This window comes from Prionailurus viverrinus, chromosome A3 (genome assembly GCF_022837055.1).
Source record: "Prionailurus viverrinus isolate Anna chromosome A3, UM_Priviv_1.0, whole genome shotgun sequence".
NCBI classification, from domain to species: Eukaryota; Metazoa; Chordata; class Mammalia; order Carnivora; family Felidae; genus Prionailurus; species Prionailurus viverrinus.
The window spans coordinates 96962875-96988244 of record NC_062563.1 but is presented as its reverse complement, the minus strand read 5'-3'; the positions used below and the strand labels follow the sequence as shown (position 1 = coordinate 96988244).

The 25370-nt window shown below is 36.4% G+C and overlaps 1 long non-coding RNA gene across 1 annotated transcript in view; it reads left to right on the top strand.

Annotated features, from left to right (window-relative positions):
* The first annotated feature begins 7792 nt into the window (after window positions 1-7792).
* LOC125162650 (uncharacterized) overlaps window positions 7793-25370 on the top strand; it is a 61247-nt gene continuing 43669 nt past the window's right edge. The window contains exon 1 of the long non-coding RNA XR_007151120.1: window positions 7793-7833. This is a non-coding gene — a long non-coding RNA (uncharacterized LOC125162650). The remainder of the gene's footprint in view (window positions 7834-25370) is intronic.

Here is a 25370-nt window from a genome sequence, read left to right as displayed (position 1 = left end):
TTTCTTATAACCTTGTTAATGTCCTTCATAGATTTTTCACAATTATCAGTGATCTAGTATATTTTTATAAATTGTTTGTTACTCTATACTTCCCCCAGATAGAAGGGTAGAGACTTTATCTGACCTGCTTAATGTATCCTCAGAAACTAGTAGAGTACTCATTTCAAATATATATTTCATACACTTGTTGAATAAAATAATTAATGGATGAACAATAAGGAAAAGAATAGCTTCTGAAAAGCAAATGGGGAATAAAACTGGGAGGTGGAGAATTAAGAAAACAAAGTCCACAAAACTCACCGTTTTGCTGAAGTCTGATTCTGTGTGTATTGCTTTTGTGTATTGAGCCAGTGTGTGGGTAAAGGAGAGAGCTATAGAGAGAGCTCAGATGATGCATCCTTCAGAGAAAAGCTTCCCAGATGCCCTTGGGAACAACAGATGGCTGCTAAGCTTCCATTTGTTCCCTCTGAGCCTTTAAAATCTCACCTTATTCCCAGCTCTGAGTCAAGGGGAAATATCAAAAGGAATAGAAATTTAGAAAAAAATTGTTTTAGCCTAGCATTGCTCCAGTCACATGTCTCCCAGAACTGTTCACGTGTAGCACTAAAGCCCTTGACATATTGCAGGAGCATCAGAGACGTACTTAAGGATATATATAAAGTTAGGAATGTACTTAAGACCAGACCTCTACATGCTACGATATCTATCTTGCCTTCCTCTTTCTCCTCCTTACCTATTACAAATACATTCTAAACACTTCCCCATGAGCTTTGAAGAATTCAATCACCTCTTGTACCATATTAATAACAACTATTTTTCTATACAATCCACTGCAATGAGTACTTCCCATGCATTAATTCATTTCATCCTCATTTAATCAACAAAATGACAGGTTGTCCCCGTGTACACATAAGAAAAGTGATGTTAATTCTTTAGAGCTTATAGAATTTACCTAAGATCATATATCTGGCAAGTGATAGAATTGGGATTTGAACACTGGTGGTTTGCACCTGCTTAATTGATTGTTTCTCAGTGCAGTATGATCAAAAGCAACAATTCTGCCCCCTACAGAGCAGGACATCTACAAGCCCATCCAGAATATGTAACTTTTCTTTAACCAAGTTTAACTCCTTTCACTCCTTGCAAAAAGCCTACCAGAATGCATTTTATGTCAAATGCAAAAGAAATAAATGTTTTTCTTAGACCCTTTCCATAGGGAGTAAAAATTCAAACCACTCTCCACAACCCCTCCCCCATTTTAGCTTTAGATATTGCATAAATGTATGGGGGAAGCTGGCGGTAGCACTGATGGGTAGTGCCGGTGGACTAGAGACATATGCCTTTGCACACACTCTAATGGAAGGCATGATTAAGGTATTAACCCTTGAGGTTATGTAATGATGACTATGTGATCATTACCCTTATGATTACATGAGTCTCTGAGGGGCTGTATGGAGCTAAAAGAGGTAATAATTGTATAATTTGCAGGGCCTGATGTAAAATTAAAATGAGAGACCTCTTCTTTAAAAATTATTAAGAATTTCACACAAACAGCAAAACATTAAACTGAGTTCAGGGCCCTCCTAAACACATGGCCTTGTGTGACTACATAGTTGTGCACCCATGAAACCCTTCCTACTTGCATACAAGCTCTGAGGAAAATTGTCAAGATGGAAAAAGTTTCCTTTTACTACATTAACATCTGACTCCCTGAAGATTCTCATTTCCACCTTGCCCAATATCCCTTCTGTGGTTTTCTTCAAGAGCCTGAACTCAGCCAACAGTGCCCTTGTAGAGATTTTCCCTGTGTTGTCTCCATCATCAAACTTTCTTGTCTTTTCCTTCTTGAAACATTGATTAATCACATATTATATGATTCATCTTTAATTAATACTGGAGATTGAGAGACTAAAATTATATAAATTTGCAGGGGAACACAAAATAATGGGAGGGAAAAAGAGTAAATAATAATTTGCTATCTAATGGCATAGTGCTATTGTTAAACCAAGGAAAAGAAGCCAATACAAGGAAAGAAGGAAAGGAAAGGACAGGAGAGGAGAGGCGAGGAGAGGAAAATAAAAGAAAGGAAAGGAAAGGAAACTACCAGTGTTCAAATCCCAATTCTACCATTTACCAGATATGTGTCCTTAGGTAAATTCTATAATCTCTAAAGGATCGACATCACTTCTCTTATGTATACATGGGGACAGCATGTGCAAGGTCGTTTTGCTGATTAAATGAGGATGAAATGAATTAATACATGGGAAATACTCATATCATTGAATAGGAAAATAGTTGTTATTAATATGGTACAAAGGAAAAGAAAAGAAAAGAAAAGGGAAGGAAGGAAGGAAGAAGAAGACAAAGAGAAAGATCTTTAGTTGAAAAAGAGACATATGCACCAATTTGAAAATCTCAGTTCTCCATGTCAGCTGTGATATTCTAGGCAAAAAAGACATCATCTTCTTAGCATCCAGTTGTTTACAGCATGGCAAATATTTGATGAATTCATTTGAAATAATATAGTGATTTTTCAAAGGGTTTGGAAAGAGAGTGGAGAATCCTCATAAATACACAGGAAACTTCTTGGACCTTTTGCTTCACTCTAACGCCATTGCTTATCAGCCCGTCCTGTGGGAGCTGATTCCATTGGGACAAAGTCAAGATAGACTACCACAGCTAGCCATGTCTGTTAATAGGAAAGAATTGCAATTTCCTTCAGGTGGGTGATCACAAAAAGTTGAGAATTAATGATAACATACATGTACTCAATTACAATAAAATTAAGTTTTAGTCATGTTTCAGTCTCCATAACTAGCTAAGGTAGTGGAGGAGGGTTTAAGAGGAAGAGGGACAGATACATGTTCATAAGGCTAGCATTCCTAGTGTTATTTAAAATGTAAATCTGCATTTGTAATACTCTCCCCTCTCCAAAAGACCTAATGAAAATCTTGAGCAAAACAGTACTTTAAGGCCCCAAGGGCATTCCTCTGGAATTTACATTCTGAGTTTTTTGTAGCTCATGAAAATATACTCTAAAGTAACCCCATTCTTGGTTATGGGACTTTCAATGACTCTGCCTGACTAAAATAACTGTTCTGATAGCTTGAGGCCTTTTTGATGCTCCTTCTTAAGCACATATGGTGTTATGTATCCTAATGTAGTCTAGGAGTAACTTCATTCTATATACTTCTCACATACAGAGAACCCAAATATTTTAGTGTGTATGTGTAATAAAACCTCAGGTGATCTATTTTAATTTTTTTAATGTTTATTTTTTTTGAGAGAGAGAAAGAGAGATAGCACATGAGCAAGTGGGGAAGAGACAGAGAGAGAGGGAGACACAGAATCCAAAGCAGGCTCCAGGCTCCCAGCCATCAGCACAGAGCCCAACACAGGGCTCGAACTCATGAGTTGTGAGATCATGAACTGAGCTGAAGTCGGATGCTCAACTGACTGAGCCATCCAGGTGCCCCTCAGGTGATCTATTTTAAAAAAAGAGCACAGTTAAGACAATAATTCCCCTTATGAGTAGAATAATTGCTTTCCTTGGTGTTTTCATACACAGAGAGCCAATGCAATAACAATAGACAAATTTCTGGGAGTGGCTAGACAGGCAAATATAAAGGCAGAAAGTCAGAAACACTGATTAATAAGGAGATGGAATCTTACAAATTAGGCCTCAGTGGCCTACAAAACTCCCTATCAAAGCTGATCCCCAAATCTGATTCCATTGCTGTGGCTAATCAGAGCCATGGGAAGGACCACAGGCATGTGTCTGTACCATAATGGCAAATAGGATAAAGTTACCTTTCTTCAAGATTGTGCAATACCCTGAGTGCCAAGATCAGGATCCCAGTCTTTAAATCTATCAAGAAGATAGAAAGAGAAAATTATTATCTAAGAAATATTCTAAAATTCATAGTACTTTATATTTATTTCTGAGAAAACATTACTTTACAGAAGATCCAACACTGTTTACAATGCACAGGACAACACATCTTATGTTTGTGTTGTGTATGCAAATCCCCTAAATTTATGATTTTGATTCACAAGATATACAATATACTCCCAAAAGTCCCAAGTAGTGTATATAGAAGGTCAAGGGGCTTTTTGAGGAAACTGACTTTCTCCCCAGAAAATGAGGAATATTGTGTGATTTTCCAAAAAGTATACAAACAACAAGAAGAAACACACTCATCCTTCAGCAGTTCTTGAATTCCCTTCATTTTCTTATGGTTTATGAAGGAAAGAGATCATATAAATAAGAAAATGGAACCCTTATGACTTACTGACATTTTTATGGGATCAGAAGTCAGATTTTGGCCCCAAAGGAGAAGATTTCTTTTCAGTGATTAACATATTACCCAGAACTCTCTGGCTTCCTGGAATTCTCAATAAAAATTCCAAATCTCTTGGCAATAACTTTCAAGCATCACAATATCTGCCAATAAAAGAATGATCATTCAAGTTGTGTTAAGCATGTTCTCACTTTGGTTGTCTGAGAGTCCGATTAGGGAAGACCAAATTGCTATTGTTCTGTGAGTATTGCTTGACATGAAGAATGTATCTGGAGTGGAAATCACTCAGTGCTGCTTGGTGCAATAAACTAGGTGTGTACCTTGTTTGAGGAGAATGTTTATCATGGTACAAAGACCTCGTTTCAAATGAGAAAAAAATTCAGGTTAAAAAGTATTTATGATTTAGAGCTCAGGATTTCCATCCCCTAAATTTATGATCTTTGGATAAATAAATGTGGTAAGACACTATGTGCAGCTTTCTTGGAAAACAAAGTTTAACTTAGGGAACCTGAAGGTGAGATACTAAAGGGCACTAAGGCGTTTGAAAAATTACAAATAGGCTATGGCAATGGGGAAAAGCTATATGGACCCACCCATATAAAAATCTTTGGGGAATGTAGCACAAAAAGAAAGTGAGCAAAGGATCCTGTGAGAGCCAGATGCTCATTCTTATATGAAGAGAACTACCTCAAGCAAGATCCACTTCAATCTGGTTGGAAGGAAGTTTGATCTGAATCAGGAAATAATTGTTGTCATGTTCTATGTAGACAAGGAAACTACATGACATAATAAGCCATTAATTGTTTTGCATTCTGGTATCATTTTCCAGATGCATACAGTCAAAATAACTTAATGAAAACATAAAAAAGTAATCATAGAGACAATATTCACTGCTTTGGAATTAAACAGAGCAGGATTTGACTCCAGTTGTGTCATTTCATCTTTTTTTTTTTTTTTTTTTTTTTTTTTTTTTTTAGAGAGAGAGAGTGTGTGTACCTGTGAATGGGGTAGGGGCAGGAGGAGAGGGAGAGAGAGAATCTTAAACAGGCTTCATGCTGAGAGCCTGACCTGGGGCTTGATCTCATGACCATGAGATCCTGACCTAAGCCAAAATTAAGAGTCAGAAGCTTAACCAACTGAGCCACCCAGGTGCCCCCCCAGTTGTATGATCTTGATAATACCATTTAACTTCTTTGGTTCTTAGTTTACTCACTTTTTTTTTTTAACCCAGGAATAATATTCCCTGCCTTCATGGAATTGTGAGTATTAAATGAGTTATTCCACATAAAGGATTATGTATGTTAACGTCAAAGTGCTGTAACATTTTTGAGTACTCAAAAAATATTTTCAGTGGTAGTACTAGAAGTAGCAGAATATATGAACTGAGGCCCAGAGAACTGATGATTTGTAAGGTCAATGGTTGGTGGCAGAATTGAGTTTCAAATTAGATCTCCAATCTCCCTTCCAGGGTTTTTTCTACTACATCACATCCCCTAAAAAAGCTCATCTCTGAGCTTTGATGATTTCATGTTCCAATATGATCAGGACCTATCTGGCCTCTTCAACCATGAACTTCCCTTATAGTCTAATAAAAAAAAAATGACACAAATATATAGAGGCAAGCAGCAGTAGCAAGTCAGGATTTCATCAAGGAAAAATAACAAAGTCCAGTTAGCTAATGCTGCACTCAATTTGCCAGTTTAGCTTTAACTTCTCCAAGTATTTTCTACATGAGATACCCATCTTCATTCAAACTGTTGCATTTGAATTTGTAATATTACTTTCAAATCCAATTTTATTCAAATTGAAGCAAAAAAAAAAAGAAAAAGAAAAAAGAAAAACAGAGGGTGCCTGGGTGGCTCAGTCAGTTAAGACTTTAGATTTTGCAGTTCATGAGTTCGGACTTCACATCGGGCTCTGTGCTAACAAGAGCTCAGAGCCTGGAGTCTGCTCCCTCTCTCTCTGCCCCTCCCCTGCTTGCCCTTGGTCTCTCTGTATCTCAAAAATGAATAAACATTAAAAAAAATTAAAGAAATAAATTGAAAAAACCAAAGCAAATTGAAAGATGGGTTCTTTGAAATAAGGCAGAAGTAGAATTCAGAAACCACAAATGACCTCTTATTTATGCATTTACATACTTAAGTATTTATTCTCTTAAAAGATGTAAAAGAACTTATAATTAAAATCCTTCCATTGGTCAATTTTTCTGCCTCAACTGCTCCCAGGTGTCCTCTGATATTTTCTGGAGTCCTGCAGGTTGCCAAGCACTTGTGGTGATGGATCTGTGGTGAGTCAGTGAAGGTGTGGCAGCCTGAGATTTTATTCTAGCTATGGACCTGGATGTTGATAATTTTACCTTATCTAAGTATATTAGGTAGAATAATGACCTGTCAAAGATGTCTACACCCTGATCCATGGTATCTCCGAATACATTACTTTATATGGTAAAGGGATTTTGCAGATATGCTTCAAGTTGAGATGGGAGAGGAGCCTGGATTATCCAGGTGTGCCCAGTCTAAGTATCTGAGTCATTAGCAGTGGAGAATTTTCTCTGGCCACAAGGAGAGATGAGGCAGAAAGAGGTCAAAGAGATTTCAAGCATAAGAAGTATTTATGCCATTGTTGCCTTTCAAGATGGAGGAAGGGATCCACTAGCCAAAGAAGGCAGACATGCTCTAGAAGCTGAGAAAGTCCCCCTGGGCCAAGAGCCAGCAAGGGAATAGGGCCTGCAGTCCTATAATAACACGGAACTGAATTGTATCAACAAGTTGTATGAATGTGGAAGCAGGATTTTCCCTTGAGCTGACACTCTGATTTCTAAGCAGACAAATCAGCTGGACCCACTCGGCTTCTGATCTGAAGAAATGCAAGATACAAATTTGACTCATTTTTAGATACTAGCTTTATAATTTCATCACAACAGTATGCATATAGGTTTTTGTTGTTTGTGTTTTTTTCTTTTAATTTTTTTTAACGTTTATTTATTATTGAGAGACAGAGACAGAGACAAAGCATGAGCATGGGAGGGGCAGAGAGAGGGGGAGACACAGAATCTGAAGCCGGCTCCAGGCTCTGAGCTGACAGCACAAAGCCCGACGTGGGGCTCGAACCCACAAACCGGGAGATCGCGACCTGAGCCGAAGTCGGACGCTTAACCAACTGAGCCACCCAGGTGCCCCAATGTTTTTTGTTTGTTTGTTTTGTTTTGTTTCTTAATGCTATTTTGACCCAGTTTTGATGCCCTCAGTAGAGGCAGGTCAGTTCTCTTTCTTAAGCAGCTGAATCCAGGTCCCAATGAATTCCCCTATCTGGCTCTTACCCTCTGGGCCACCACACACCCACCCTAATACTCCCAGGTTCAGTTACCAGACTCTCAGGGACAGGCCCTGTGCTCTAGAACCTGCTCACCTCACCCATTCCTTTCCATGGAAACCACAACAAATGCGCCTGCCAGTGGTTTCCTTCTCTTTGCCCCCTGACTGACCCCAGCGCTCCCCCCAGAGTGTCATGGCCGTCTTCTTCTCAGGCAACTGTGAGTAAACATAAAACCCTTACCAGTGTCTCTTTCTTCAGCTGTATCTGGTCTCATTATACCTCACCTGAACTAATGTGGGTAGAACACAGGGATAGAAAACTAATACATGAGGTTACACCAAGGTTATACAATGGCTGTCATATATTCCAACCCTCACAATTTACTTAACTGTCCTGAAAAGGAGGCCATAGGTTTATTGGAGTACTTGATGGCACTTTCTTCCCTTCCCCCTCATTAGCAATTCTGCTGCAACTCTGTCCTGTTGTAACATTTTTATTTATTGGTGAGACAGAATTAAGAATATAGGCTTCAGAGTGATGTTCAACCTATTTCTGTGAAACTCTAATATCTCTAAACATGTATTTCCTCATCTATGAAATTAATAAAGTTGCCTTACCAGGTTGCTGTGAGCATGAAGTGAATAAAATGTGTTAGTATATGCCTTTGCTTGGTAGAGTGCCTGATATTCAGTAACATAATATAGTAGCTACTGTTTACTGTTATAATTAACTTTGGGATTATTCTTGTCCCACTGAGTTTCTCCTTTCCCTTTTACTGGCTCTCTATTCTCATCTTTCACTTAAAAGATTCACAGCAGGGGCGCCTGGGTGGCGCAGTCGGTTAAGGGTCCGACTTCAGCCAGGTCATGATCTCGCGGTCCGTGAGTTCGAGCCCCGCGTCAGGCTCTGGGCTGATGGCTCAGAGCCTGGAGCCTGCTTCCGATTCTGTGTCTCCCTCTCTCTCTGCCCCTCCCCCGTTCATGCTCTGTCTCTCTCTGTCCCAAAAATAAATAAACGTTGAAAAAAAATAAAAAAAAAAAAGATAGATTCACAGCAAAGTTTATGTATCAGCATTCTCACCATCTTCTTCTCTTTTTCTCCCTTCCCCAACCACATTCAGGGGTAAAGGCCAAAGAAGCAAATGCTTCAGTAATTTGACAAACATGCCAAAAAAGTACCAAAATGATTTAAAGAACCATAAAAACATTACTCGAAGTGAAAGAAGTCAGGCAAAAGAACCACATATGTTTTCCAGGATTTCCTTTTTAATTCCTAGACAAGTTCTTGTTTCCCCAGCTGAAATCACAACCTGAGGCGATGAGACATTGCCAGCAGTTAGCTGTTGTTTTGGAAATGCCTTGGAGGTAGGCTGCAACTCCTTTGTGAGTTGAGCTTAAATCAAATGAAATAGCCACCATATGTTTGACAATAGAAGTTTACCGGGTAACTGCAAGTTCACACGAATACTGACTATACCCTAGAGATGGTGCTTTTAACAGATCTCCAAGTGGTCATATATTACTGTTGTCCACAATGCTGCCAGATCCTGGTAACAGTAGCACTGGGATGGGAGGAGATATGGGAAAAGCCATACATGAAAATGCCCCAGACTGCTGATACTAAAGTGTCTGTAGTTTCCCTGGGATAGAGAATTTTCCGTTGATTCCGTGACTTCATTTAATTGCCAAATGTCTGCACTGGTTGATTTTAGTTGTTTTGCTTTTATTTTTATTATTTATACAAGAGCAAGTTCACCTATTCCTCATTTCACTGTTCTAGAACTGATTAAACATTATTTTTAAATGCATCATTAATCTCTTCTATGTTTGCTGATTTTTCATCTATTGTATCTATCAGTTAATCATAGAAATTTGTTAAATCTCAGTTTGATGATAGAGGTTTTTTTTTTTTTTTTAGTTCTGTCAATTTTTGTTTTATATGTTTTGAGACTATCTTGGGGACTTGATTTGATTTGATGGGGATTTTGATTATGTATAGTATAGTTATACCAGCTTTAATTTGATTATAACTTCCCTAGCATATATTCTTCCAATTTCTAAATTTTATGCATAGTTAAGTCATCTTTTTCTTTTTTTTTTTAATTTTTTTTAACGTTTATTTATTTTTGAGACAGAGAGAGACAGAGCATGAACGGGGAGGGTCAGAGAGAGGGAGACACAGAATCTGAAACAGGCTCCAGGCTCTGAGCTGTCAGCACAGAGCCTGACGCGGGGCTCGAACTCACGTACCGTGAGATCATGACCTGAGCCGAAGTTGGACGCTTAACCGACCAAGCCACCCAGGCGCCCCAAGTCATATCTTTTTCTTATAACAAGTATCTGAATTAAAAATTTCTATTCTGACAGTCTTTCAAAATGTAACATTTGCTCCATTTACTTTTATTGTAGCTGTATTACCCCATTTAGAGTTCCCTCTGTTACCTTATTTTGTGCTACTTGCACCCCTTTTAAAAATTTCTCTTCTTTCCTACCTTAATTTGAGTAATTTTTCTTAGTTAACTATCCAGTAGTTTGGAGGTTATATACTTTATTTCTATTTTATTATTTTAGATATTTTGATGTGCACATTTAAGTTATAATTGCAACATAGTCATCATACTTTTCTTACCTTAAAATATTAACAAAGATTATAAAGCACTTCAACTATAATTGGTAAAAGTACATGGTATTGTTTTTGTTCTTTTGGATATGCATTGATATATTTTTAAAATTTATTCATTTACTTTGAGAGTGAGTGAGTGTAAGTGGGGGAGGGGCAGAGAGAGAGGGAGAGAGAGAATCTCAAGAAGGGTCAGCACTGTCAGCACAGAGCCAGATGCAGGGCTTGAACTCATGAACTGTTAGCTGAAATCAAGAGTCAGATGCTTAACCAACTAGGCCACCCAGGTGTTCCAACTACAAGTAATTCAAAATTACTTGTTCACATTTACCCATATATTCACCATTTTCATTGTTCATCATTAGTTTATGTTTCTCAGATATTCTACCTTGGATACTTTCCTTCTGTCTGAACTATAACCTTAAACTTTTCATGAGTAAGTGTTGGTTGATAGAAAATTATCTTTTTGTTTGAACAAATCTTTATTTTTCCCCTATTGCCAAAAGAATGTTTTGTAAGCTATACAATCCTAGATTGAACAAGAATATTAATATATTGACAGCGTCATTTTTGGTCATCTGGTTTCTATTATTTTTGTTAGAAGGCAGCTGTCAGTCCAATGTTTACTCCTTTTTAGAATATCTGTCTTTTCTCCCTGGTTGAAATATTTTTCCTTTGCAGTGTTAGACTCATTCTGATGTATCTTGATGGGGATTCATTTTTATTTGTCATGATTGGGATTTTTGGCATCTTGAATCCCTGATATTGATGTCTTTTATAAATTCTTGAAAATGTTTGTTATGGTCTGAATTGTGTCTAACCAAATTAATATGTTGAAGTCCTAATCTCCAGTGCTATAGTATTTGGAGATGCCTTTGAGAGGTAACAGACTTACATCAGGTCATGAGGTTTGGGCCCTAATGTTGGGATTAGTGCCCCTCTAAGAAAAGACCTCAGGTTGTTTTTTTTAATCTCTTTGTCATGTGAGGACACAGAAAGAAAATAGCTGCCTGAAAGCCAGGAAGGAGTTTTCACCAGAAATCAAATTTGCTGGCACCTTGAAACTTGGACTTCCCAGCTTTAAAACTGTGAAAAATAAATTTTAGTGGTTTACACTATCTAGTCTATGGTATTTTGTTATGGCAGCCCAAACTGACCAAGACAGTTCTAAATCATTATTACTTCAAATATTTTTTTGCCTAATTTTTTCTCTACTCTTTTCGTTTACACTTTTCATCTGGTTCACTTTCCTACTTTCTAGACATTTTTTTTCCCCGAATCTATCTTACAAGTAATTCTTTAGTCTCTAATCCTGTTCAGTGTGTTCTTTTAAGAAATTTTGTGTTAGGGGCGCCTGGGCGGCGCAGTCGGTTAAGCGTCCGACTTCAGCTCAGGTCACGATCTCGCCGTCCGGGAGTTCGAGCCCCGCGTCGGGCTCTGGGCTGATGGCTCAGAGCCTGGAGCCTGTTTCCGATTCTGTGTCTCCCTCTCTCTCTGCCACTCCCCCGTTCATGCTCTCTCTCTGTCCCAAAAATAAATAAACGTTGAAAAAAATTAAAAAAAAAATAAAATAAAATAAATTTTGTGTTAGTTTTCAGTTTTAGAGTTATGTTTGATTATTTTGTGAGTATAATTAACTTGTTTTTAAGTTTCAGTTGTTAAGTTTGCAATTCCTTCTTTTTTATTTAAGTATACTTAACAAATTGTTATGTTCTTCACTTGATAAATCACAGTATCTGAAGATTTAGGGATTTGATTTTATATTTTCTGCTAGTGTTTTTTTTAGTGGTTCATGTGTGTGTGTGATCGAGAGAGAGAAAGAGAGATTTTTGAATGGAAATATTGTAGTTTTTAAAATTAGTCTATCAGGAAGCTTTACTGCCTGATTGAAGATAACTTCCTCCAAAAGAGAAATGTTTCCTTTAATCAAGAACATGAGAACACTGAAAAGCCACTTTTTAACTCAAAATCCCCTTAGAACACTGAGAACATGCAAACTGGGACTTCACATACAGGTGATCACATGCAGTTTAGTGATCATGAATTATTTCTAACATAGATTTTTCACTGTAGGGCCTGTTTTGACTTGAATTATACACTGTTAGTAACAAAGGAATATTGGGTTTATTTCTAATTCATCTTTACATGGAAGGTGCTGTATTTCAGGGTCAACGTTGTGCCAAGGGTAGGCTTGTTTCTCTTGGACTCTCCAATTGGATAAGTCCTAGACTTTCTTCCTCTTCTCTACACACTGAGGGGCTGCTAAAATCAAAACTCTGTGGTCTTCAGTTTCAGCGAATGTTCTCAAAGGAAAAACTGCTTTAATGCCCAATTTACCTGTCGGAATTCCTACTTCCTTAAGCCATCTTTGACCTTCAGATATTTATTATTAGACCATCAGGTCATTGATACATTTCAAGAAATTATTTTTAAAGCGATTTTTTTCATATGTTTAGCACATGAGTGTCATACAGTTTCCTATTATTTCATCCTGCCTGAAACAGAAGTAAAAAGAGTTGGTGTGATTCTATTGTACATAGAATTTCTGTTACCTAAAATTACTACTCTGTTGTATAATTATCTATATTTTGTGTGTGCGCATATATGAAATACATATTATATATTGTATATATTTATTCTGAACCTGGTATCTTCCCCTCTCTTTACTGGCCCCCACCATATCCATCCTTTGTTAATCACTCTTCCCAGTCTAAGTACCTTGGCAGTTATAACATCAAATGGATTTCACTCTGCCATGTGACCTGACACTACACAGAGCTGATATTAGGATTAGTATCAAATAAAAATTGTTGTTTATTAACTGACTACAGTGCTGGTGGTTTCCTCAAATCTAAAATTGGGGGCCTTAATTAAAAGTGAAGACAAACAGGGATGCCTGGGTGTCTTAGTTGGTTAAGTGACTGACTCTTGATTTCGGCTCAAGTCATGATCTCACAGTTTGTGAGTTCAAGCCCCACGTTGGGCTCCAGAACCTGCCTGAGATTTTCTCGCTCTCTCCTCTCTCTCTGTCCCTACCCCATTCACTTGCTGTCTCTTTAAATAAATAAACTTTTAAAAAAAAATTTAAATGAAATCAAACAAAGGAGGGCTATGCACGTGAAGTATTTACAAATGTGATTTTCTAACACCGTATCCCCCCTTCTGCTGAGGTCGTTCTCTGATGTTCATGAATCTTGTTCCTCAGTAAATCAGATCTGCTTCTTTTTGTCTTTGATGATTTAAAGTTTTCAGTAGTTTGTATATATGGCAATTCATGATACACAACATTTAATCTTATTTGGCATTAAATAAACTCTTACAAATTAAAGGATTACTTATTTTTCTTCAATTTCAGGAAATGCTCAGGTTCAGATATTTCCTCCCCACTGTGTAATTATTAGTGTTCCTGGTGCTCTTATTACACTGATGTTGACACTTTAACTTCTGCCTCCCTCATTTCATCGCTTTATCCTTTCCTTCTAAGTGCTGGGTAAAGTTCTTTACATTGATCCACTGACTTACTCATTTATTCTCTGAATGTGTTCATTTTGATGCCCAACCTATCCACTGAATGCTTTCGTTTAACCTCCTGCCTCCACCACTTATGATGAGCTTTCCTTTTCTTAGCCTCCTGCTAAGTGATGAGAGTTCATGGCAGTTTAAGTGCTCTGGCTGCTCTAATGGCATACTACCACCCCCAAATTGCTCAGCCCAATTCTAACCGCATCTTTCAGTGCACTTAACTTAAGATTATTAACGATAAAATGTCTCCCATATAAACGGGGAGATGATTATGGGGAGTGGTTGCTGCTGTTGCTTATTTCTTTTAGTTTTGCTTTTGTTTAATTTACAATGGGATTTTTCACGAATAGTACTATTATAACAATCTCAAATTCAGCTTGGTAATATTTTCATCTCTGTCCCTAGAATTAGCTTTATTTTATAAAATTGAAGATTTTGACTTCTACTTAAAAATAGGATTCATTCTTCTTATAAAAATATATGAAATACTGTATATTAATGTCTATTTAGTCAAAACAAAGATAACACCTACATAGCCTGCAAAAGAAAAAAAATTGAATATGAAAATTTTTCACTGTATTAGTGTTCCTGCTCTTTTAACAGTGTTTAATCATGTTAATACAACTCCACCATATGTTATTTTTGACATATCAAAATGGTTTTACTCTCAAAATACTTTTTCACTTGTTTGCCATGAATATAGTCTCTCTTGATGAATGTCTCACCTAAATATGCACCTGGAAAAAAAAAAATCACTGTTGTTAGGTGGAATTATCTGTAAAATGTCAATTAGATTAAGTTTGTTGGCCATGTTGTTCTATATCCTTACCTATTTTCTGTCCTTAAATGTTATATGACTATTTAAATTACCTGTATCATATTGGCTGAGTTGTGCTAGTTTGCACCTTTAGAGGAATTGATCTAGTTCATCTACATTGTTAAATTTATGTTTGTAGAATAATTAATTGAATTTCTTTATTATCCTTTTTATGTCTGTAGTCTATAGTGAGGTCTCTAATACTAGTTTTATATTATTTATGGCTTTTTCTTTTTTTTCCTCAATCATGCTAAATGTTTGCCAATTTTCATTGATATTTTCAGAGAACCAATCTATGTTTCATTGACTTTCTGTATTTTATCTATTTTTATTAATTTCTCCTGATTTTTCTTATTTACTTTCTTCTGGTTTGTTTACCCTTTCTCTTCTAAGTTCTTGAGATGGAAGTGTACAGTATGGATTTGAACGTTTCCTCTTTTCAAAGATATGCATTTAGCAGTATGAACTTTCTTCTCAGCACTGCTGACCTGCATACCATACGTTGTGATATGTTGTGTTTTTGTTTTCATTCAGTTCCATGTACTTTAGAATATCTATTTAGACTTCCACCTGGCATCATGATTACTTAGAAGAGGGGGAGGTGTTGTTTGTTTGTTTGTTTGTTTTTAGTTTGGAAATATATGCACATTTTTCTGTTATCTTTATTGGTTTCTAGTTGAATTCATTGTTGCTAGGAACACACTCTATATGACTTCTTTTTCTTTTTAATTATTCAGTTTTTTTTTTAATGGCCCAGAACATTGTCTATTTTGGTGTATGTATTGTCATCACTTGAATGTGCTATTAAGTAGAGTAATTATGTTTAATTATTGATAGTTTAGGACACAAGCCTGACATTTTTATTTTCTATTCTCCATTTTTGTTTCAGTGTTTTCTTTTTTATGTCTTCCTTTCAATTACCTAAACATTTTTTTTGAATTTCATTTATATTTCCATATAGTGTTTTTGGATGTATCTTTTTCCAACTTTTATTGGGGTTGATATAGGTTTTATATTATATATACATAACATATTCCAGACCACTGGTGTCATAATCTTACGGTTTGAGTGAAGTACAGAAACCCTGCCTTCTTCATGTCTCCATACCCTCCTGCATTTACAATATAGCTTCTTCAATATTTTGTTTACATATATTTAAGCAAAATCAGATGGTGTTATAATTTTTTGCTTCAAGCATCAAACACAATTTATAACACCCAAGAGAAGGTAAGCCTACTACATTTAACCCATATTTTTGTTTACTGTGTTCTTTCTTCATTCTAGATATGCTGAAGGTCCTTCCTTGTTATTTACTTTCTGTTTAGAGAACATCCTTTAGCCATTCATTTAGAGTGAGTCTGATGGTGGCAAATCTTCATTTTTCTTCATCTCAGAATTTTTTGAGAGAGAGAGAGAGAGAGAGAGAGAGCAAGGGAGGGACAGAGAAAGAGGGAGACACAGAATCCGAAGCAGTTTCAAGGCTCTGAGCTGTCAGCACAGAGACCAATGTGGGGCTTGAACCCAAAGACCGTGAGATCATGACCTGAGCCGAAGGCGGATGCTTAGCCAACTGAGCCACCCAGGCACGCCTTCAACTGAGAAGTTCTTAATTACCTCTTCATTCTTGAAGGATATTTTTTCTGGGTGTATAGGTTTCCAGGTTGACAATATTTACGTTTAGCACCTGAAAAATATTCTGCAATTTCCTTTTGGTTTCCATGGTTTCTAATGAGAAATCTACTGTCCTACAAATGTTTTTCCTTTACAGGCAAATTGTCATTTCTCTCTTATTGCTTTAAAGAACTTTTGTCTCTAGCTTTCAGGTGGCTCGTACTGTGGATTTCTTTGTATATATACTGTTTGGGGTTTACTCATTTTTTAAAATCTGTAGACTTATATATCTTACCAAATTTGGAGTTTCAGTGATGGTCTCTTTGAGTATATTTACAGCCCAACATCTTTCTCCTTTTTTTCTTTGATTTCAAAAATACATCCATGCACGAGTTTTTGTTATAGTCCCACAGTTCCCTTAGGCCATCAGTTTTATCTGGCTACTTTCTCTCACTATCTACATTTGCTAATTTCTATTACTCTATCTCCTGTTAGCTGATTTTTTTCCTCTGTCTCTCCTCTCTGCTGCTGTGTTCATCTACTAAGATTTTTATTTGAGTTACTGTATTTTCCTGTTTTATAATTTCCATATAGTTCTTCTTTTTATCTTCTATTTCTTTGTTGATTTTTAAATTTCTTGGATGGAACTTTTTATTCTTTTAAATTTTGTTTCAAGCCTGTTTGTAGTTTTTCACTTATATCATACTGATTAGTTATCTTTTTTTGTCAGATGATTCTAAAATCTAACATCTTAATGTTTATTAATTTGTTTAGTCAGTTTGAGATCTTTCTGGTCCTTAGCATGAGTGCTTTTTCAATTGTATCCTGATCATTTTTGTATTATGTCAAAGGATCTTAATTATACCATATATTCTAGCTGACTTTTTCTGACACCACTCTGGCAGAAGAAGGGGATTGCTACATAGTTACTGATAGTAGGAGATAGAAGCCTAGATTCTCTACTTGGATACTGTGGATACCTGAGGGAAGGGGGCTCCTCATTACTGTTGAGTAGGGGTGAGAATTCTGGCTCCCTATGTGGTCTCCACTGACACTGTAATTGCATTTATCTCATAATTGCTGGGAAATGAGGAAAATGCTGACTGTCCACTAGACCTCTTCTGATACCACTTTTTTGGGGAGGACTATGGTTCTTGTTACTGCTGTGGCTAGAAATCTTGGCTTTGCACATGGTTTCTATTGCCACTGGAATAAGTGTCCAATGTTAGTGTCCAGTAGGAATGAAGGTCCTGGCTTCCTGTTCATCCTTCTGACACCACCCAGCACAGTTAGGGCATATATCATTACAGTCTTCCAAGAAAAGATGTCTAGGATTCCCATTTTATCTTTGTTGTCATGAGTACAGGTGGAACCACAGTTTTTTTCTGTAGTGCTTGGCTGGAGTAGAGAATACTGTCAAAGGGTTTGCTTCCTTGCCGGGCTACCACTTCCTGGTCTTTGACTAGGGAATTCAGGTTTTTGTTGTTGTGTTTATTGTCATTATTGTTTTTTCTCTTGGGTCTGTGCCCCTTAGTGTTTCAGTGTCCTAGCTTCTTTGCCTCCAAGACTGGAATATGTGACATAAAAGGAAATTATTTTTTTTAATATTATTTTTTTGAGAGAGATAGAGAGAGAGAGAGAGAGACAGGGACAGAGACAGAGATGGAGTACAAACAGTGGAGGGCAGAGAGAGAGGGAGACACAGAATCTGAAGCAGGCTCCAGGCTCTGAGCTATCAGCACAGAGCTGGATGTGGGGCTCAAACTCACAAACTGTGACATCATGACTTGAGCCAAAGTTGGATGCTTACTTAACCAACTGAGCCACCTAGATGCCCCCATAAAAGGAAATTTCAGAGAACTCACCACCATGTCATTCCTGAAGTTCCAAGTTCAGTAGGACTCCTGCCTTCTTCTCCACACTTTCCAGAGTCTCCTTTTTGGGTTTCATGTGTAATATTGAGAGTATTTAGTTGTATCTAGGAAAATAGGGAAACATACCTACTCCATTTTCCTGAAAGTATAAGTTCCAGATTGAATGTTGTATATAATTATATTGCATTTCCAATACTGGATTATTATTTATATCTCTTTTAAAATAATTTTGTAGTTTACCATAGATTTGCAGTATACATCTTTAATAATAACAGTTTACCTTCAAATAATATTATACTACTTCATGTATAGAATTAAAGCTTTGTTAAAAATGGACTCCCAGGGGCGCCTGGGTGGCGCAGTCGGTTAAGCGTCCGACTTCAGCCAGGTCATGATCTCGCGGTCCGTGAGTTCAAGCCCCGCGTCGGGCTCTGGGCTGATGGCTAGGAGCCTGGAGCCTGCTTCCGATTCTGTGTCTCCCTCTCTCTCTGCCCCTCCCCCATTCATGCTTTGTCTCTCTCTGTCCCAAAAATAAATAAACGTTGAAAAAAAAATTAAAAAAAAAATGGACTCCCAGTTTCCTCTATCCTTTTTTGCCATCATTATTTTAATATATTTTACCTTTTACATATGCTATAAATATACTGACCATTGATAATCTTTTTGTTTAAGCAGTCATTTTTTTGAAGTAATTAAAATACCAAAATAATATTGTATTTACTTTCAAGTATGTCACTCAGAGCACTCTTCCATTTCTTTGTGTAGGTGAAATTTGCTTTTTGGTGTCATAGTCTTTCTGCCTGGAGAAATTCCTCTTGACATTTCTTAGAAGGGATGCTGGCAATGAATTTTTTGTTAGTCTTTATCTGGAAAAAAATCATTATTCCTCCTTTATATTTTGAAGATATATTTGCTGTTAGGATTTTTTTTTCTTTTTTGCACTTTAAAGACATCATTCCATTTTCTTCTGATTTGCATAATAACTTCTAACAAAAAGCCTGTTGTAATACTTATCTTTGTTCCTCTATATATAATGTGTCTTTTATTCCTCATTACCTTCCAGATTTTTTCTTTATTTTTAGTTTTCAAGAGTTTTATTAGGATATATCGTGTGTGTGGCGGGGAGGGATGTGGATGGGAGGGGAGATTTATGTTGTTTAGTCTTATAGAAGATCCTTGGATCTGTTGTTTGGTATCTTTCATTAATTTTACAAAATTATCTGCTCTTATCTGCTCAAACATCTTTCTTCTTTTCTCTGTCTTGCTCTTCCTTCTGGGATTACAATTACATATGTGTTAGACCAAATGAAATTGCCTCGTCTATCTTGGAAACTTCAATTGTCTTCATTTGCTTTTCTCTTTGTACTCCAATTTACATTGTAGCTATTGATCTACAATCATATTCACTGATTCTTTTCTCAGCTGCCAGTCTATTGATGAGCTATTGAAACTAGTTTTCATGTTACTGTATTTTTATGTCTACCATTTATATTTGATCCTTTATTATAGTTTCTGCTAAAATTCATCACCTGTTCATTCATATAATAGAACTTTTCCAGTAGATCATTTAATATTTTAATCATAATTATTTATATCTCCTGTCCTAATATCACTATAATATTTGAATCTTATTCTGTTGACAGTTTTGTCCCTTGACAATATTTTTATTTGTATGTTTCATCATTTTTGGTCAAAAGAGATATACATTTGTAAGGTAGTAGAGATTGAGTTAAATCTTATTTATTCTTGGAAATGGGCTTTCCTCTTCTTTTTCTAGTCCTTTGCATGGAGGATTGAGTGAATTGAGCTGAGATTAGAGTTTTTGCTACTAAGGTTTTACTCAGTACATCACTAGTCTTTAAATTTTTCTAGCATTGCCTTCTGTTTAGAGTGGAGCTAGAGAATTGTTTATAATATTTGCTGAATTCTGCATTTAAATTTCCTCTCTGTTCCTGTATCACAAAGAGCATTTTGCTTCTTGCTTTTGCTCCTTCCCCTGCAGTATTTTGGACTGCTCTTACTTGTTCTTTTACACTTGCTAGCTTTGTGGCAGAGCCAGGGGAGGTGGAGGAGAGGGGTCACATGAAGGAGAAAGTCTTCTCTGTTTTTCTGGTTCAGCCTTAGTCTTATGCAGATGGTACATCCCTGAGTCTCAGGGATAGTCTTTCTCAGAGATCTGGCCCTGTCCCCAGTGGAAAGGGATCCTTGATGATCTGGCCCTAGGATGTTTTCCTGTCCCTTCCCCAAGGAAAGAGGGATTTCTTTTGTTTCCTTTAAACAGTTATTATTATTATATTATTATTATTATTATTTTTAATGTTTATTATTTTTGAGAGAGAGACAGAGTGAGAGTGGAGGGATGGGGGTGGGTCGGAGGAGGGGCCGAGACAGAGGGAGACACAGAATCTGAAACAGGCTCCAGGCTGAGCTGTCAGCACAGAGCCCTTTGCAGGCTTGAACTCACAACCAAGAGATCATGACCTGAGCCGAAGTCGGATGTTTAATGCTTAATCTACTGAGTCACCCAGGCACCCCTCCTTTTGCCAGTTTTGATAGGTATTTATCTGTACTGAGAATATGACAGAGTTTATTGTTCTTTCCCCAGCTGATGTTGAATTTTCTTCCTTGGGGAGTAGAGAAGAAGTATCCGGCCAAGGTTTCAAGTTTTGTTCCCATGGCAGCTGCTGTTCCCCTTATCCAGGTCTTTATAATAAGAGATACTCTTTCTAGTCTCTTGCCCTGCTCCCAGTATTTCTCATGATAACTTAGTGATGCCAGTGGAGAAGAGCCAATGAACTGGAACTCTTGGGTTTGCAGTTTCCAAAATTTCTATACTTTCATACTAGTCTATAATCAGCATTCAGATATTGATTTATATTTATTAAAAATTCACAATGAGTTATATGATGATTTGTGTCTTCCATAGATAAGCAAGCAACTCCTTTACTCTCTCCTTGGAAGAGTATCTTATATTTTGGGCTAGTTGATTTTCTTGTGAGTTCAGCTCTGATACTTTCAAGAAGGTTGTAATTTTGTAGATTACTGGTTTTTGTTGTTATTGTAAGTGTGGGTGGGAGTGATGGTCTTTTCAACTTTCCATATCCCAAGACAAAGTTGAAAGTTACGATGACATTTTAAAGTAAATTGTGCAATGGGATTTGTAACTCCAAGATAAAAGATACACTTTTGCCAAAATTTGGAAATGACTAAGTAACTAAATATGAGGATAAAGATAATACAGCCCTTAGTTTCTGAAATGTTATATGAAGTTAATGAATATGAAACATTATGTTTTAGTTTATCCAGAGTGACCACATTACTCTTTCTGTATTAAATGAGGCTCCATATATCAAAGCTCTAAGAACAGTCTCCAAGAAGGAAACTTATACTACTCATGGTATCTAAAGCTCTCCCATGTCTTTCTGAAGAACAGAGAAAGAGGGATCAAGGAGGTGTTTGTAGCCATTAGAAAAATAAGCTGACTCTAAGTGCTAGCTAAATTCCTGAAATTAAGTATATATATATATATATATATGTGTGTGTGTGTGTGTGTGTGTGTGTGTGTGTGTATGATTTTTTTTTTTTTTACATACAACAATAAATGATGAAACTTACTTCCCAGAACCGTCTCTACTTGGGGAACTTCAATTTACAAATCTCTGTCACAACATGCTTCCCTAAACTTCCGGGATAATTTTATCCATAGACACAAGTAGAAAAACCACCTTTGGTTTATTTTCATAGCCCCATGTGTTTTAGGACTTCTAAAGGAAGTACTGTTTCGATTCTTGCAAGAGGTATAATACAATTACACCCTCAAATATTTCTATAAACAAGTGGATTTTTTTGAAGGAGGATAACATGGATTACATTTCCAATAAAACTAGTCAATCCTAAATTTTAAGTAACGATCAATATTATAAATATTTTCTTTCAAAATCAACCTGTACTTATCCTTGAAAAATTCTTGCCCTCAGAGTATTCTAGAAATTATTACAAAACAACAACAACAACAACAAAAACCAAACCAGACAAGCAAAAGGGTGAAGGAAGATTGCTGAAACCTTGACTTTCATTTTGCTTTAGCTTTGAGAGAAGCAGCTATTTTTATCTTGCTGATTTATTTATGAGACATAAGAAAGACGTCGGTAGTGGAACATTTCCTCTGAACTGGATTTGAGCATCAAGGAGAAAACCATAAGGGACGCTTTGGTTACAATAAGAACCGACCCTACTAGTACCCTGATTGTGAAACACAGCTTTTGTGACTGATGTTGTTGTTTGAAAGGGTTTCCTTTCTTGATTAGCTTTCATTCTCACCTGTTCTATACTACCTGGTCCCTGCTGAGCTGACCCTGAGAATAAAGGTGTTTTTGTAAAGTTTTCCATTCTGTTCCCTGCCAGTTGGAGTTCAAAGTTTGTCTGAACTCCATGGAGCTTTCTTGATTCACATGCAACTTTTCGGCTTTTGAAATTTACCCAGTAAGAAAAGAACAAGGTTTGTGGCCAGTATCAGATGAAAATACTAGGACAATTGTGAGATCTTGTAAAGCCCATTGTATGCAGCATATCTCACAAATGTAACAGGAAGGACCCCATCTGACATTCATTGTTCCTATAGGTTACTCTGTCCACAGTCCAGCATGTATTAAAGAAAAATATATCTCTTATTTACTTGTCTTTTCTGAGTGGTTCTTTATGTGGCTAAATATTCTGCACTTTAAGAGATTTTTTTTTTTAATTTAGTAAAACACCTCAGTTAGTTTCAAGATATGTAAATAATGGCCTTGTCCGGAGATAGAGAACTCTTCTTCTTAACAGGTTAATGAAAATGTTTAGGTTTTTGACTAACACCTGTGGGAAAGGGATAGAGGAAATCTAATAATATGGTGAGAGACTGGGCCTGGAGAGTAAATACATGAAGATGTCTGAGGTACTGTAATGAAGAGATAGATCTAGTATTAAATTTAGAGTTTTTCTTCATCATGCACTAGTATATAATTTCCCAACCCCTGCTACCCCAAACCTTCAATGACTACCTGCCATGCAATATTATGTGTTGTAATATTTGATGCTAGAGATGGGTGGATGAAGCAAAGAGAGACCATACAATAGAAGAATACAGCACAATGGTGAGTCACTAGATGCAGGAACTAAGTAAATAGGCAGGCTTAAAGGCTTCTGCTTTAGCCTCTGGTTTTCTTCCTTAACTAACAGGAAAAGACTATTGAATGAATTGCTGATGCTTATGCTCAGAATCATATAGCATATCAGTTTTCTTCCAACAGTCAAGGCCAGTAAGAATGGAACGAGTCATTAATAGCTAGATTCTAAGCATTGTGGCAAATTAAAATGTCTTTTAAAATATTTGGTATTTAAATGAAAAGTGAGAAAACAGGTAACAAATATAGTGACTAAATGGGTCAAATTAGAAATTTGCTGGGCAAAAAAAGCAGCATGAAGTTGGGACATGCTCAGACCTTTACTCATTTACCACTGTAGTAGATATTAGTGCTGTTCACCAATATTTCCGGTTGCTTTCCTTACCTGTTTCCATGATCCAGAAAGTAAATATTTTTATAAAAGCGCAATCTTGGTTCTTCAGATGAAGGACAGGTAACCTGGAAAAATGCGTGGACTCTCAACATACTTTATGTAAGCAAGAAATCAATCTTGGTTGTTTAAAACCACTAATATTTTGAGATTGTTACCAAACAAATCCTAATTAATGCCATCACCTGCATTCACATTGTTTTTAGAGATGTCACAAAGTAGTTGTATGATACACTTATCCTATCTTAGACTTTAACAGACTTCTTTCCTCAGCATTTGTAAAACTTGTTTGAGAATTATTTTTATTTGCAGGGAGCATCACTACATGTGCTTAATCCTCCCGCTCCTCAAACATCAAACCATTAGCATTATCTAAGGCACAGATCAATTCTTGTCAATGGTGTCTTAATGAAAGTGTGCAATTATTTTGAGGTATGTCTCAAGTGATCTATTTACTAATTATTATTAAATACATAAGTTCATGAGTGGAATAACATTTTCCAAATTGAAGTGGGTTCAAATTTATTATATAATGGAAATTTTACTTCTTGCATTCTAATATTGAATTGAGGTGAAACGTGTAAAAATAAAGTTAGTTCATAGAGCAAACCTGGCTATACCCATTGGACCACACTGCACTCAGGACTGCCATCTTGTGAGTTTCATGATGAAAACAAGTGTTGCAGTTCTCTGTCACTGGTTGTAGAATACCAGAGGTGGAACAGACCTTGTACAATCTACTTACTGATTTTATATTGTTTTTTGTAGTCATGTGAAGGCCATAGAGCAGGCAAAATTAAGTTCTTATTGGGCAAATGTCAAACCCACCTTTTCTACTTCACACAAAACATTTTCATTTGTGTTCATATATATATCATCTGCTTAAAATATAATCTGAGTAGATGATTTTACAGTGGGGGGAAACCTTGACAACACAATGAAAATTCTTGATAGGTCAACCCTCTTATTTACTGGTTTAAAAAGCTTAAAAAAGTGAAGCACTGCTTAAACAGAGTAAATTTTATAACTTAGACTTAAACTTAATTTTCTTAAACACTGTTTAGTATTATCCAAATAATATTTAATTCAATAACAGACAGCAAACCCATTTTGCTTTTTATTTTTTTTTCTCTTTTCACCTTCCACGGATACATCAAAACCAGGCTATTTACAACCATGATTGTTAGATAAAAGAGCTTTCTTTTTTTAATAAGTACTCTACTTCATCCTTGTAGTTTCAAGTAAAAGAAAGCTTAATTATTCTTTTTCTTCTGACCTATGACCAAATTTCAGAAAACATTCAGAGGCAATGTAATTAAATAGAAAGAACCAGGGCTTTAGAATGAACAGATCTGAGTGGCCATCTGAATTGTTAATTAAGATTTTTCAGAATCATTTTCTTCATCTAAAAAGTGAGGAGAATAATACCCTAGCACATATATGAATTACACAGATCATCCAGCAGGGTTCCTTGAACACAATAGACAACTCACAAATACCAAATCCCTCCTCTTGAAGTTTACCTTTGAATTTATCAAATAATAAATATATCAGACCATTTATTCAAAGGCAGAGTAGAACAGTGCTCAGGAGAAGTAGGCATATGGGCAGCCTGCTTTGGTTCAAATATGGCTTCAATATATGCTTGCCATGGGACTGTGGTCAAATTATTTAACTTCCCTGTGCCTTAGTTTCTTTACCTGCAGAACAGGGATGGAAAAGTATCTACTTCATATAGTTGTTATGACAATTAAATCA